This window comes from Mus caroli, unplaced genomic scaffold (genome assembly GCF_978045245.1).
Source record: "Mus caroli unplaced genomic scaffold, Mus_caroli_1 scaffold_14, whole genome shotgun sequence".
In the NCBI taxonomy this organism is placed as follows: Eukaryota; Metazoa; Chordata; class Mammalia; order Rodentia; family Muridae; genus Mus; species Mus caroli.
The window spans coordinates 76,306,740-76,320,988 of record NW_028227269.1 but is presented as its reverse complement, the minus strand read 5'-3'; the positions used below and the strand labels follow the sequence as shown (position 1 = coordinate 76,320,988).

Here is a 14,249-nt window from a genome sequence, read left to right as displayed (position 1 = left end):
AGATGGTATCTTTATAGGTGTAATACCTTTTAGCATCGAGTAACACTATATTTCCAAGCCACAAATTCATGCATCCCCAAAGAAACCAGAAAATAATTGTCTGTGGCTGGAAAGAGAGCTCAGAAATTAAGAGCTCATGTTTTTGCAGAGAACTAGGGTAGCTGTCCCAACACCTACATGCTGATTCGAAACCATCTATAACTCCAGATCCAGGGGATCTGACACATTATTCTAACCTCTGTGGATACCAGACACACATGTAGTGCACATACATACATACAGGCAAACCACCCATGCATATATGATAAAATAAATCTAAATGAAAAAAAAATCCTTGTTTGTGACATACAGAGGGACAGGGGAATTTTTGGTATCAGGTTTAGTCTTACAACAGTTAAAATAGGTTTTGCCAAATATTTTTGAGAAATGGATAAAATGTTGGTAAAAAAAATTACATTACATAGTAAAGAGAAAAGTGTTTCTGAAAAAAAAAAAAAAGGCCTTCTTGCTAAGAGTACCATTAAAGTGTTTTATTATATGGCAAACAAGATGCAGCTTCACATCCTATAAATTTATGTTTCAGAGTTGTGTGTGTGTGTGTGTGTGTGTGTGTGTGTGTGTGTGTGTGAGCTTTAGTAACAAAGAATTCTCAAGGTGTTCTAGCAATATACTTGCTGGTCAAAAATACTGCTGTTCAAATCCAAGTCAGCTTAGCTGTTAATGGATTGGAACAAATGGGCAGGGGGGACTAGAAAAGAATTCCCGAAATTGAGACCACATGAATTAATCATCACTCAAAGAGAGTGACTCTGGGGGGCTAAGGTGTAGGATTAGGAGTGACAACGCACTGGGTTCTGCAGTATCAGCTCTGTAGTTTGATACCTGGAGCAAGACGCTTACTTTATGCCTGTGTGAAGCTGGCGTAGCACAGCAACAGCAGGAGAACATAGTAGGCCAGGGAAAAGCAAGACAGGACCCACAGTGCAGTTCTTCCCTGCAGTGCTGAGGCCTCTCCCTGTCCATGGGAAGTCAAACTCATCGTGGTATGTTCAACATCTTAACCAACCTTCGCTGGAGAACCATACTCTGGAACGGTCCTGTCTCCTTGGAGAGGAAGGTTGAAGTCATCTCAGAGATTGGTGGCTTTCACACCTTGAGGTGCTTGATGCAGTGAGGACAATGTGGATGCTGCCCCGGAAGAGTAGATGATGACTCCTTATCAAGAACTTGGGATCAGGACTGACCTGGTCCGCTCTATGCTCTGCCCTCAGCTTTTATAGAAATCCAAGCCTGAGAACACATGTTCACTGGATAGTGAGAGGCTGGAGTAGGACATGGCTAAGAGGGCAGCCTCTTCTTCCGGGTTCTCAGCTAATTATCAGTTTTGAGGCAGAGTCCATTATCCCCATTTTATGGATGAGAAAGCGAAGTCACAGGGAGGTTAACTTGTTCGTGGTGACACAGGGGACACCTTTGCATTCCAAGACTCTTGTCTTCTTTTTACACTGGCTTACTTAGGTGTGTATCGATGTGCGTATCACATAGAAGGCCTCAAACCTCAAATAATGCCACCAGCGGAGTAATTTCCACATTGATGTTGGTTGTGAGGAACCAAATTGTGTCTGGTTTAAGCATGAGGCAAATGTGGCACTCCCCACCCCCCCTGCCCCGCACCCCCCAACTCTCTCTGGCCTATTTATTTATTATATATAAGTACACTGTAGCTATCTTCAGACACTCCAGAAGAGGGCATCAGATCTCATTACAGATGTTTGTGAGCTACCATGTAGTTGCTGGCATTTGAACTCAGGACCTCTGGAAGAGCAGTCAGTGCTCTTAACTGCTGATCCATCTCTCCAGCCCTCAAATGCGGCACTTTCTAATACAGAATCAGATTCTCCGGTGTGTGTGAACTCACTGACCTCTCTGCACCTCCTCTCTTTCAGGTCCTTGCCCTAATGCTCTTTCTTTGAAGGATAGAGAACATAAAGGTGAGATTCCCAGGAGGAAAAGAAGATTTTTTTCTCTCTCTCTCTCAAACTTCATACTTTTTGGAGAAGTTTGAGGTCCTGGTGAAGTTGGCTGTTTGTGAAGCTGCTAGTTTCATGACTCCTCCCCTGACCCCCTTTGGATTTGTGTAGGAGAGAATTGGCTTCAGGCAGTAGAGGAAAAGAGATGTTGCATCATCACAGTGCCTAAAGGGAACCAAATTCAGAGAGGGGAATCAAGTGGAGTGTGTTCTCTTCACTCCCATTGATCTTCCTTTCCATCAAGGCGTCGCCTGCAGACTTCACTTAAAGATATAGAATTATAGGAATTAGATATGTTACCCTCTCTACAGCAATGGCAGGATCATCTGTCAATGAAAAAAATTCAATTGTAAAGTTTCCAGAACACTCTTTATGCTTGACTTGTTTCTGAGATCTTTTTAATTGGACTCGAGTTTCTCATTTTGTTTCGTTGGACAAAGTCATTAACCCCATGTTCCACTGGCTGAGAGAAGAAATGAAGAGCAGTTCTGATTGTCGGAGACTCTTGAGTAAAGGCAGGAGCCCTAATGACTGCCCTATGTAGTGTGGAAGCCTATGCCTCCTCTCTCCCAGTGTCCTCGGAAACACCAGGAGGAGAGGACAGTGTGGTCCATTGTGGTCCTATTATAACTAGAAGTTTTCTGGGAAGCGCTGCATCAAAACAAAGGACTCAGGGCTGGGAAATAGCTCAGCTGGTAAAGTGTTTGCCATGCAAGCACAAGGACCTGGGTTTGATCCCCAGGTCCCCACTTAAAAAAAAGGCCAGGCATTTAAAAGTACTTGTGGTCACAGTGCTGGCAAGGTGGAAACAAGCAGATGCCCGGGGCTCACTAGCTAAGCAGCCAGGACTACTTGATGCATCTCACTTCCTACTGAGAGATACTGTCCAGCTCAAGGCAATGTAATGGGCATTGGAAATGTGCTTGTCTAGTGAGAAATGTGTAGATGGAGAAATGGGTCTGCTTTCTAGTTCAGCCTCTGTTATCGTACCAAAGATCCAGAGAAGTCAATGAGCGGGTGTTGCAAGTGCTTTCTTGTTGATAAATCAGGTGTTTCCTGGGTTCCAAGCTGGGTTCTAGTTTGGAATGCCGGGGCTGCAGTCAATTGTAGGCAGAGATTTTACTCTTTAATCCTCAGTCCTTCCCCATCTATGCCTCACTCCTTAATTTCTTCCCTGTTTAACCCTCTGGTGTGAGTTGAGTCTGCAAAATGCATGATGGATGAAGATGATCAAGATGACAACCATGTTAGTATTAGCAAGAGAACTCCCAATCTTTCCAGTCCACCTCATGCAGAAACAGCCGACTTGCTTTCCATAGATTGTCCTCATGCCTTCCTAGCTTGGTCTTTTGCCAACCCTAACTTGACCCCAAGCCACTGAACTGAAAATGACCCTTAACTTGAGAACAAGCCCTAATTTAGCTTCTTGTCATATACTTCCAAACGCCTGAGCACTAAGGCCACAAGGAAGCTTTCTCCCAGTCGGAAACTGCCCCATGCCAAACGTCTCTTTACAAGAGATGAAAACATTCCATAGTGTAGATTGCATTCGAAGTGATTTCCTAAGAAAAGATGCCCCAGGGTCCAGACCCAGATGAGTCTTCTAAAGCTAGAGTGATCTTTCCCACCCTACGCTGGTGCTTTCCTGATCAGGCAGCCAGCACCCCTCTCTCCCTCTCTCTGTGGTCTTGCACTGAGCTTGTTTCCCTGGAGCCTAATCTCAAATGCTGATGTCACTGATGGAGCAGAGTACAGGATGCAGCTGCAAATGAAGTTGAGAATGTGTGCCTTTCAAACGACCTTTTAACCTCAAGAAACTTCACAAAGCTTCACAGGAAGGCACCCACTGCTGAGATAGTAGCTGATGGATGAAACTTACCCACAAGTAGCCACACTGCTATGTTTGGGGAGAAATATAAGTATTGTGATTTTTTTATTGTCTCTCAAAAATAATATAATTACTTATATGGCACTTTGAGATTATTACTTCTTTCACTAAAAATGTCGTTAAAGCTATATAATACTTTTATAATTCGTATTGAGTGCCTAATGTTGCTAAACACTTGGCACAACGATCATGTAACCATCTGGATCATCAGCCATGGTTGTTACCATTTTACACACTTGAAAACAAAGGCACAGGGAAGTTTGCTCAAGGTGAAGTCTAATAAGTAGCTGAGTCAAGATCTGAACAGATAGTCTGGCTTCCCATCTCATGCCATAGCTTTGTAAATTCCTAAGACAGAGAACTCAACCTGAACAGTGATGTTCACATTCTGTATCACAAAGAAACCATGTGCATTAAGTAGAGGCTGATTTATATCTTAAGAAAAAGCCCAGGGAGATAGTTTTCTTCATTACGGATGTGTGTGAACCATGATACATGGACTAAAGCTTAGTGCTGTAATTTGACTCTGTGTTGACTGCTTCATTTGATTTGTTTCATTACTATAACCCAGGAACACTTATCAAGCATTTTATATGTATCAGGCATCATGTAAAAGATTAATAGAAGCACAAATAAAACAAAACTTTCTTCCTGTCTCCCTGGAGGGGGAAAATTTATTAGAAAAAAATATTAAGCTAGTATAATAATTAAAGATTCCAGAAGTAACCCTTTATTTGACTGAACGAGTCACTTAGAGAACTAGTTCAAATGTCTTTTAGCTTGAAGAGTAAAGGTGGAATAACTGGAGTAGTCGTTTCCAAAGGACTTGCCTTTTAAGAATGAGGGCCCAAGTTCTATCCCCAGAACCTATGTAAATTATAAAAAAAGAAATACTGCATGTGATGGCACATGGTGGTAATCCAAGTGCTAGGGAGGCAGAGACAAGTGCATCCCTGGGGCTCATTGGTCAGTCAGCTTATCATATCGTGTGATTTCCAGTCAATAAGATGCTTTGTTTAAAAAAAACAACAACAACAACAACCCTGAGGAACAAAAGCTGAGGATGTCCACTGGACTCCACATGTATGAGTGCACCATGCACACACACACAAACACACACACACACACACCCCACATACACACATGTAAAGGAAGAAATAAAAGACACCAAATCTCAGAGTAAGTTTTAACTCAGAGTGAACTCATAGGAGAAGAATGGTTTACAGCTCTGTTGGGGTAGAGTGCTGGAGAATAGAATTTCTCCACACCATTATTGCTAAGAAGGTAACAGATAATGTTAAGGGGTTTTCAAAATCCATCTCTTCCATTGATACCATTGGTCACCACACCAGAATAAGTTCTCATGAGTGAGCCAACTTAAAGAAATCCCAGGTAAAACTACTGGAATACTTGAAAGAGAAAATAAGAAAAAAAAACTTAAACTGCCTAATTAAAGTTGAGTGGACTTCCAATACATGAATGCTTACGTGGGAGAAACTGTTGACTTGAGCTAATGTTAGTTCAATGTTGGGGGGAAAATCCTAATTGGCCTAATTGGAAGAATTTTATCTGAACTGAGAAGATAATAATTTTTCTAAAATGAAAATCTAACATAAAATTCATTCTGGCATGCCAAGCCCTCCTACAGTGTACCCAACAGCTGTAAACTGCACCCTGTCCCATGCACACCCTGTCCCACCCACAACTCTACCTGCCTTCCAGGAGGCCACTCTGGCACCAGGGACCCCAGGCTATGGAGGTACTAAGGGTTCCACTGGCAAAGTTAGCACAAAAAACCCCAGCGGTTGTTCAGGCAACAAAATCCCCAGGGGAGAGACTCTATTGAACATGAAGACATTCTAGTCATCAGAATTCTAGGCCACCAGACCAGAAGACAGAAAGGAAACAGAAACAACAGGAAACACATCCCAAAACCAACCATCCAACAAAGCTAAACTCAGAAGTCAGCATCTAAACCTATAATATATGCAAAACCAGATGGCTAAAGGCTAGCGTAAGAACACAATCAACAAGAGCCAGGAAAATACAGTATCAACAGAACACAGCTATTCTACTACAGCAAGACCTGGGTACTCTAACCCAGCTGAAGCACAAGAAAAGGACTTTAAATTCAATATCATTAAGATGATAGAGTCCTTTAAAGAGGAAATACATAAATCCCTTAAAGAGATACAGGAAAATAAAACTGAACAGGTGAAGGAAAAGAAGAAAACTGTTCAAGACCTGAAAATGGAAATAGAAGCAAGTAAACGAACAAACAACCTCTGCCCCTGCTACATACAAAATGAGGGAGTCCTGGAGATGGAAAATCAAGGTAAGAGAACAGAAACTACAGACCCGGCGATCAGGCATCACCAACAGCATACAAGAGATAGAAGAGAGAATCTCAGGCATAGAAGATACAATACAAGAAAGTGGTGCCTCCATCAAAGAAAATGTTAAAACTAAAAAGTTTCTGACATAAACCATCCATCAAATTTGGGACACTATGAAAACAGCAAACCTAAGAATAAGAGGAATAGAAGGAGATTGAAGGCCCAGAAAATATTTTCAACAAAATCATAGAAGAAAATTTCCCTAACTTAAAGAAAGAACTTGAACACCAAATAGATTGGAACAAAAAAGAAAATCCTCCTGCCACATAATAATCAAAACTCTAAATGTAAAGAACAACTGTAGCCTCCCCTCCCCCAGCCTTAATGGTTCCACTGTTTACACCTGGATGGAGCTTGCCACTCAATCGTTCTGCCACGCCCACTGCTAGAACCTGCCGCTTTGCTGTTTGGAGCCATACACATGGTCACGCTGCTACTGGACCCCAGGACTATTTGGCGGGAATCCCCCCCACCCTTCCCCTCCTTTATAACTGCATATTGGAATAGTAAAATTGAGCTTTGATCAGAATGCCTGTCTTAGCTGCATCTTTTCTCGCCTGCCTAGCCCTTCTTCTTTTCCAGGTTTCCAAAATGCCTTTCCAGGCTAGAACCCAGGCTGTGATCTGCTGGCCAGACACAACAAACAACAACAATGAAATATTGGAAGTTACAAGGGAAAAAGTCCAAGTAACATGGAAAGGTACACCTATTAGAATTATATCCGACTTCTCAACAGAGACTCTAAAAAACCAGAATGGCCTGGGCAGCTGTCTTGCAATTTCTTTCTTTCTTTCTTTCTTTCTTTCTTTCTTTCTTTCTTTCTTTCTTTCTTTCTTTCTTTCTTTCTTTCTTTCTTTCTCTCTCTCTCTCTCTTTCTTTCTTTCTTTCTTTCTTTCTTTCTTGTTTCTTTCTTTTTTTTAATATTTAAACCATTTATTGCCATTAAGTTACAGATCCGAGTTATATATGGATAACACTGATACTTGTTATCACTGGAAATTATGTGTAGACATGTGACCAACTGAGGGTTTACTATTGTCATTAAAGAAAAAGTCAAGAATTTTGAGTACTTAAGCGCTTGTAGTTATAAAATTTTGTTCCCTTGGATTTTTTATTACACAAATCCCAATAGATAATATGCATATTACTACAGATTGCTATAGATAAAACCATCATTCAGAATTATTAAATTAGTTGCTATTTTGAATTACTCTTGATGAAGACATAAAATTTAGCATTGATAAGGCAGCAGAGAGTTGGTTTAGGGACTCTCAGCTATTCAATAATGTTGGCATGGTCATTAAAGATAGCATTCTGGGTTTCCCCTCAGCACGACTATTCATGCTGACATGATCTGTGGCTGCAGCAGTGGCTGGAGCACTGTCTCTTTCAAGAGCTGGTCCTTGTACCGCTACGCAGATGGCCGCTTACTCATCTTGTAGTTGATAAGTCATCCTCCCTGAATGAACTGAGCTACTTTGTTTGTTACATGGCATGCAAACAGAAGCCAGTTTCCAAGTTGTACCTTGTAGGCAAATCTCAAGAATGTCAGAGAATAGCAACAGAGGGCCAAAGTCATCTGCCCACTGATAATCTCTGGATATTTCTTCATGTCATTGATAGCAGCAATGGGGAGACCCCAGTTGGCAACTGGGCCCCAGAAGTGTGTACTCATGAGGTAGTCCCAGAAGTCCTTGCTCCGGACATAGTCCGCCGCTTTGCGCACCAGCGCTCCAGCCATGGACGTGCCGTTGGTGGTGAAGCTGCTACCTAGACAGATGACACCACTGTCGACTGTCTTGCAGTTTCTAAGAGACCACAGACACCATAGCAGACTATTATACCCAATAAAGCTTTCAAATCACCATAGATGGAGAAAACAAGATAATTCACAACAAAACCAAATGTAAACAATATCTATCTACAAATCCAGCCTTACAGAAGATATTAGAAGGAAAACTCCAACCCAAGGCTGTTAACTACACCCAAGAAAATACAAGAAATAAATTATTTATTTATTTACAATAATTCCAACTGGTTGCAATGGTGCAAATAGTGCAAAAGAATTCACACCAGCAAAACCAAAAGAAGGGTAACACACACACACACACACACACACCACTATCACCACCAATATCAAAATAACAAGAATTAACAGTTATTGATCTTTTTATCTCTCAAAATCAATGAATTCAATTCTCCTAATAAAAAGATGCCTGTTATCAAAATGGTTGCAAAAACTGGATCCATCATTTGGCTGCATACAAGAAACATACCTGAACATCAAAGGTAGACATTAACTCAGAGTGAAGCCTTGGAAAAAGAGTTTCCAAGCAAGTAGACTCAAGAAGAAAGCTGGAATAGCCATTCTAAAATAAATTGAAGATTCTTAAAGAGATTTACATAAATGAAAATAAGTTAAGAAAAATACACAATAGAGTACTACTCAGCTATTAAAAACAATGACTTCATGAAATTTGCAGGCAAATGGATGGAACTAGAAATGTTATCTTGAGTGAGGTAATCCAGTCACAAAAGAACACACATGGTATGTACTCACTGATAAGTAGATATTCGGCGAAAAGCTTGGAATACCCACAATACAATTCACAGACCATATGAAGCTCAAGAAGAAGAAAGACCAAAGTGTGGGTGCTTCAGTCCTACTTAGAAGGGGAAACAAAAAAATCATGGGAGGTAGAGGGTGGGAGGGACTTGGGAGGAAGAGAGGAAGAGGAGAGGGAAAAGGGGGGCAGGGTCAGGTATGGGAAGAGACAGGGGTCAGGAAATTGAACAGAGGTGTGTAGCAATGGGGGATGGGGAACTGGGGGTAGCCACTAGAGAGTCCCAGAAGCCAGGAAAGCAAGAGGCTCCCAGGACCCAATGGGAATTAGATTAGCTGAAATACCCAACAAAGGGGAGAGAGAACCTGTAGAGACCATGTAGAGAGGCTAGGCATGGACCCAGTTGAGGGATGGGGCCACCCACACATCTCCAAATTTTAACCCAAAATTGTTCCCGTCTAAAGGAAATACAGGGACAAAGAGTGGAGCAGAGACTGAAGGAAAGGCCATGCAGAGACTGTCCCACCTGGGGATCCATCCCATTTGCAGACACCAAACTCAGACACTATTGCTGATACCAAGAAGTGCTTGCTGACAGGAGCCTGATACAGCTGTCTCCTGAGAGGCTCTGCCAGAGCCTTACCTATAAAGATGCGGATGCTCAAAACCAACCATCAGACTGAGCATGGGGACTGACAGAAGGAGGAGTTAGGGGAAGGACTGAAGGCACTGAAGGGGTTTGCAACCCACAGGAAGAACAACAATATCAACCAACCAGAACCCCCTGAGCTCCCAGGGACTAAACCACCAACCAAAGAGTTCACATGGAGGGACCCATGGCTCTAGCTACATATGTAGCAGAGGATGGCCTTATCTGGCATCGATGAGAGGGGAGGCCCTTGGTCCTGTGAAGGCTTGATACCCCAATGTAGGCAGTGAGATGAGATTGGGTGGGTCGGTAGGGGAGCACCCTCAAAGAAGCAAGAGAATGGGGATAGGAGGTTTGCGGAGGGGAAGCTGGGAAAGGGGATTACATTTGAAATGTAAATAAATAAAATATCCAATTAAAAAGAAAGTGGGGAATAACCTTGAGCACTGTCTTAGTCAGGGTTTCTATTCCTGCACAAACATCATGACCAAGAAGCAAGTTGGGGAGGAAAGGATTTATTCCGCTCACATTTCCACACTGCTGTTCATCACAGAAAGAAGTCAGGACTGGAACTCAAGCAGGTCAGGGAGCAGGAGCTGATGCAGAAGCCATGGAGGGATGTTCTTTACTGGCTTGCTTCCCCTGGCTTGCTCAGCCTGCTCTCTTATAGAACCAAGACTACCAGCCCAGAGATGGTCCCACCCACAAGGGGTCTTTCCCCCTTGATCACTAATTGAGAAAATGCCTTACAGTTGGATCTCATGGAGGCATTTCCTCAACTGAAGCTCCTTTCTCTGTGATAACTCCAGCTGTGTCAAGTTGACACAAAACTAACCAGTACAAGCACATTGGCACAGATCATCCTGAGTAAGGTAACCCATTGTTTTATTTTTCAAACCCGATTTTTAATGATGGTTCTTAAACAGAACACCAACAGCTCAGGCACTAAGATCAACAATTAATAGATGGGACCTCATGAAACTGAAAAGCTTCCATTAGACAAAGGACACTCTCAAAGGGACAAAACAGTAACGTACAGAATGGGGAAAGATTTTCACCAACTCCACATCTGGCAAAGTTCTGATATCTAAAATATATAAAGAACTCAAGAAACTAGACATCAACAAAATCAAATAACCCAATTTCAAAATGGGGCACAGCTCTAAACAGATACTTCTTGACAGAGAAACCTCTAATGGTTGAAAAATACTTAATAAAATGCTCAACGTCCTTAGTCATCAGTGAAATGCAAATGCAAATGACTCTGAGGTCACATCTTAACACCTATCAGAATGGCTAAGATACAAAACTCAAGTGACAGGTCATGCTGGTGAAGATGTGGAACAAGGGGCACACTTTTCCATTGCTACTGGGAGTGAAGACTTGTACAACCATTTTGGAAATCAAATTGGTGTTTTTTCAGGAAACTGGGAATAAATCTACCTCGAGACACACCTATACCACTCCTGGCATATGCCCTAAAGATGCTCCACCATAGCATAAGGACACTTATTCAACTATGTTCATAGCAGCTTTATTTACAATAGCCAGAAACTTGAAATAAACTAGATGTCCCTAAGCCAAAGAATGGATAAAAAAAAAAAAAGTGGTACATTTACACAATGGAGTATTACTCAGCCATCAAAAGCAATGACATCATGAAATTTGTAGGCAAATGGATTGAACTCAAAGATCATCCTGAGTAAGGTAACCTGTTGTTTTATTTTTCTTAAACCCCATTTTTATTTTTATTTTTTTTTAAAGATTTATTTATTTATTATATATAAGTACACTGCAGCTGTCTTCAGACACTCCAGAAGAGGGCGCCAGATTGCGTTACGGATGGTTGTGAGCCACCATGTGGTTGCTGGGATTTGAACTCCGGACCTTCGGAAGAGCAGTCGGGTGCTCTTACCCACTGAGCCATCTCACCAGCCCCCAAACCCCATTTTTAATGATCGTTCTTAAATGTTCAACCTCTCTTCTAGCCCACCGCTCACCAGTGGTAGTAAAAGAGAAAGGACATGGGGGATTGGACCTGTTTAGAAATGTTGTTTTGGAGCAAAATCCATCTGAATTGTCAGGAAACTAGCAGTTCAGTTCACAGGTCAGCAGTGGCAGCTTGCTCCACTTGCAAACACTTCATGATTATACTAACAGTCCAGTTCCATAGTGTCAGGATAGCAGCGTCAGTGGCACAACCTAGCAGAGACAGCCAGGCCTCAGCCAGATTGGCATGAGTCAGCAGGAGGGATTCAGATCACCAGGAATGTGAGGAAAAGTTCTCAGCTATGCCTCTCTCAAAGAAGAGAAGACCAGTGAAGACTTGAGACGAACAAGCATTGTAGATCTAGCTCTACCAGCAAGCCCCTCTCACAACCCATTGACTGCTATTATACTCCCCATGTCGTCCATGAGTCTTGCTTCTCCACTGTCTTGCCTCAGCACGAGGATCTGTCTCAGCTGATGTCACTCTGCCAATCAACCAGAGTCCAAGGAAACAGTTAGAAGGTGCAGTATACTACCAGAAGATTTTTGGTGTGTTTCTTTCTATTTGAGTCCCTGCAAATGGAGCTCAACTATACCATGTAAGGCGGACCAATACATGCATGTTGTTAGCAAAGAATTCTTCATCATGTGTCCTTTCACATGCTTGCTTTACCAAAGCATCCTTTCACTTTTGTCCTCTTCAGGAAAACACTTATTCATGTATTTGCCTCAGCAAAATACCATCCAACCATCTGACTTTCCAAAGAACCCTTAAATTTCCACTTCAGTCACCCCAACCCAGAAAGACAAACATAGTATTATGTATTCACTTATAAGTGGATATTGGCCATAAAGTACAGAATAACTATTCTGCAAACCACAGACCTAAAGAAGCTAAGTAACAAGGAGAAACTGAGGGGATGGGTTGGGGGCTGGGCACACTTGAATCTCACTCAGAAAGGGAAATAAATTGGACATAGGGGGTGAAAAAAGGGAGGGACCATGGGGGGGGAAGTTTGGGGATGAAAACAGGAGGGATGACTGGGGGAAGGATGGAGGGAGAAAGTACTGGGAGAGACAACCTTATGGGGAGGGGCACATCTCTGGGATAAGCTAGAAACTTAGACACAATGGAAACTCCCAAGAATCTATGATGGTGATTCTAGCTAAGACTCCTAGCAATGGGGGATTATGGGCCCTGAACCAGCCATCTCCTATAACTAGGGAAGACTTATAGTGAAGGGACTGGGGCATCAACCCAGCCACAAACCTTAGACCCACAATTTGTCCTGCGTACAAGATATGCGGGGGTAAAAGATGGAGTAGAATTTGAGGGAGTGGCCAACCAATGACTGGCCCAGCTTGACACCTATGCCCTGAGAGGGAGCTCAGTCCTGACACTGTTAGTGAATTCTTCCAATACTTACAGACAGGCACCTAGCCTAGCTGTCATCAGAGGCTTTACTTAGCATCTAATGGAAACTGATGCAGAGATCCACAGCCAAACTTAAGTGGAGCGTTAGGGAATCCTGTGGAAGAGGGGAACGGTGACATATGTAACAGTTGTGCAGCTGGGTCTTCATGTGGGACTCCTAAAGTGGGAGCAGGGTCTGTCTCTGACTATATTGGTTGTATTTGGATTTCTTCCCCCTAACTGGGCTGCCTCATCTCTAGCCTCAATAGAAGATGCTCCTGGTCTTCCTGCAACTTGATATGCCAAGGCTGGTTGACATCCAAGGGGGGCCTCCTCTTTTCTGAGAAGGGGAGGAGGGCTGGGTGTTGGGGAGGGGAGAGGAGAGAGAGGGACTGAGAGGAAAGGAGGGAGGGGAAGCTGAGATCTGGATGTAAAGTAAATAATAATTTAAATAATTAAAAACTAGAAAAATTAATCTTGCTTCTAGAGGCATTGCAGATATGGCTGCAGTGTCACATGTACATGAGTAGGTGGCAGAGAGGAAAGAGGTCATGTCTATGCTCAGTGTTCTGACCTGTGAACATCTGAATGATCGATGGCCTAACATTCCCTGAGAAACGCAAGCCTGAGATGACCAACAGTCCAACGCCATCCAGCCCTAGAGTTCTCCCAGAGCAGGGGCGCAAACCAGAGACTAGGAGAACTCTGCATGGGCCTCTGGGCCCCAGATGGGAGTAAGCCTGAAACAGAGGACCCCAGACACTCAGAGACCCCTGGTGCCACTAAGAGGAGCAAGTAAGTGGTGGAGAAATGGAAGAGAAACAGAAATCAGAAGGATGTGTGCACAATGGAGAGAGGCAGAACTGGAGACTCGAGGGCAGTGAGGAACAGCCTGATGTGAGTAGCTGATTGACCCCACCTGGGACCTTGGTGGGGTCCTGGCTTGTGCTGCCACCCGGACCCACATCTAGGTTCATGGCCCCTCAACAACAGGGACCTGTTACCACCAAAGGCCATGCAGATGTCCCTGGTCTGTGCTGCCATCTGAGGGTGTATTGATGTCTGAGGGTTGTGCATAACTGACTCCACCGTTCACCTGGGCATTGTGGGAGAGCTAGCCCTGGGGGGTGTGAAAGCTGACTAACCCCTGGCCAGCTGCAGTACTCAGGAAGGGCGGGGGTGGAGGGAGCTGGGCCTTCCACTCCTTTGTTTTGTGGTGACATGGATTAGAGAGAGATACCTTCCTTCCCTCCCTCATCCCTTGCCATCTACTGCAGGCAGGAGAGCTGGCCCTGGGGTCATGAGAATGGAAAAACTGG

At 43.3% G+C, this 14,249-nt stretch overlaps 1 non-coding gene and 1 pseudogene across 1 annotated transcript; one reads left to right on the top strand and one right to left on the bottom strand.

The window, feature by feature from the left end:
• Positions 1-7,544: 7,544 nt before the first annotated feature.
• Positions 7,545-8,104, bottom strand: LOC110307470 (mitochondrial pyruvate carrier 1 pseudogene; annotated as a pseudogene).
• A 5,302-nt stretch (positions 8,105-13,406) lies between these two features.
• Positions 13,407-13,538, top strand: LOC115032856 (small nucleolar RNA SNORA17). Its single transcript, XR_003838515.1, has one exon. It is a non-coding gene; the product is annotated as a small nucleolar RNA SNORA17 (small nucleolar RNA).
• The last annotated feature ends 711 nt before the right edge of the window (positions 13,539-14,249 follow it).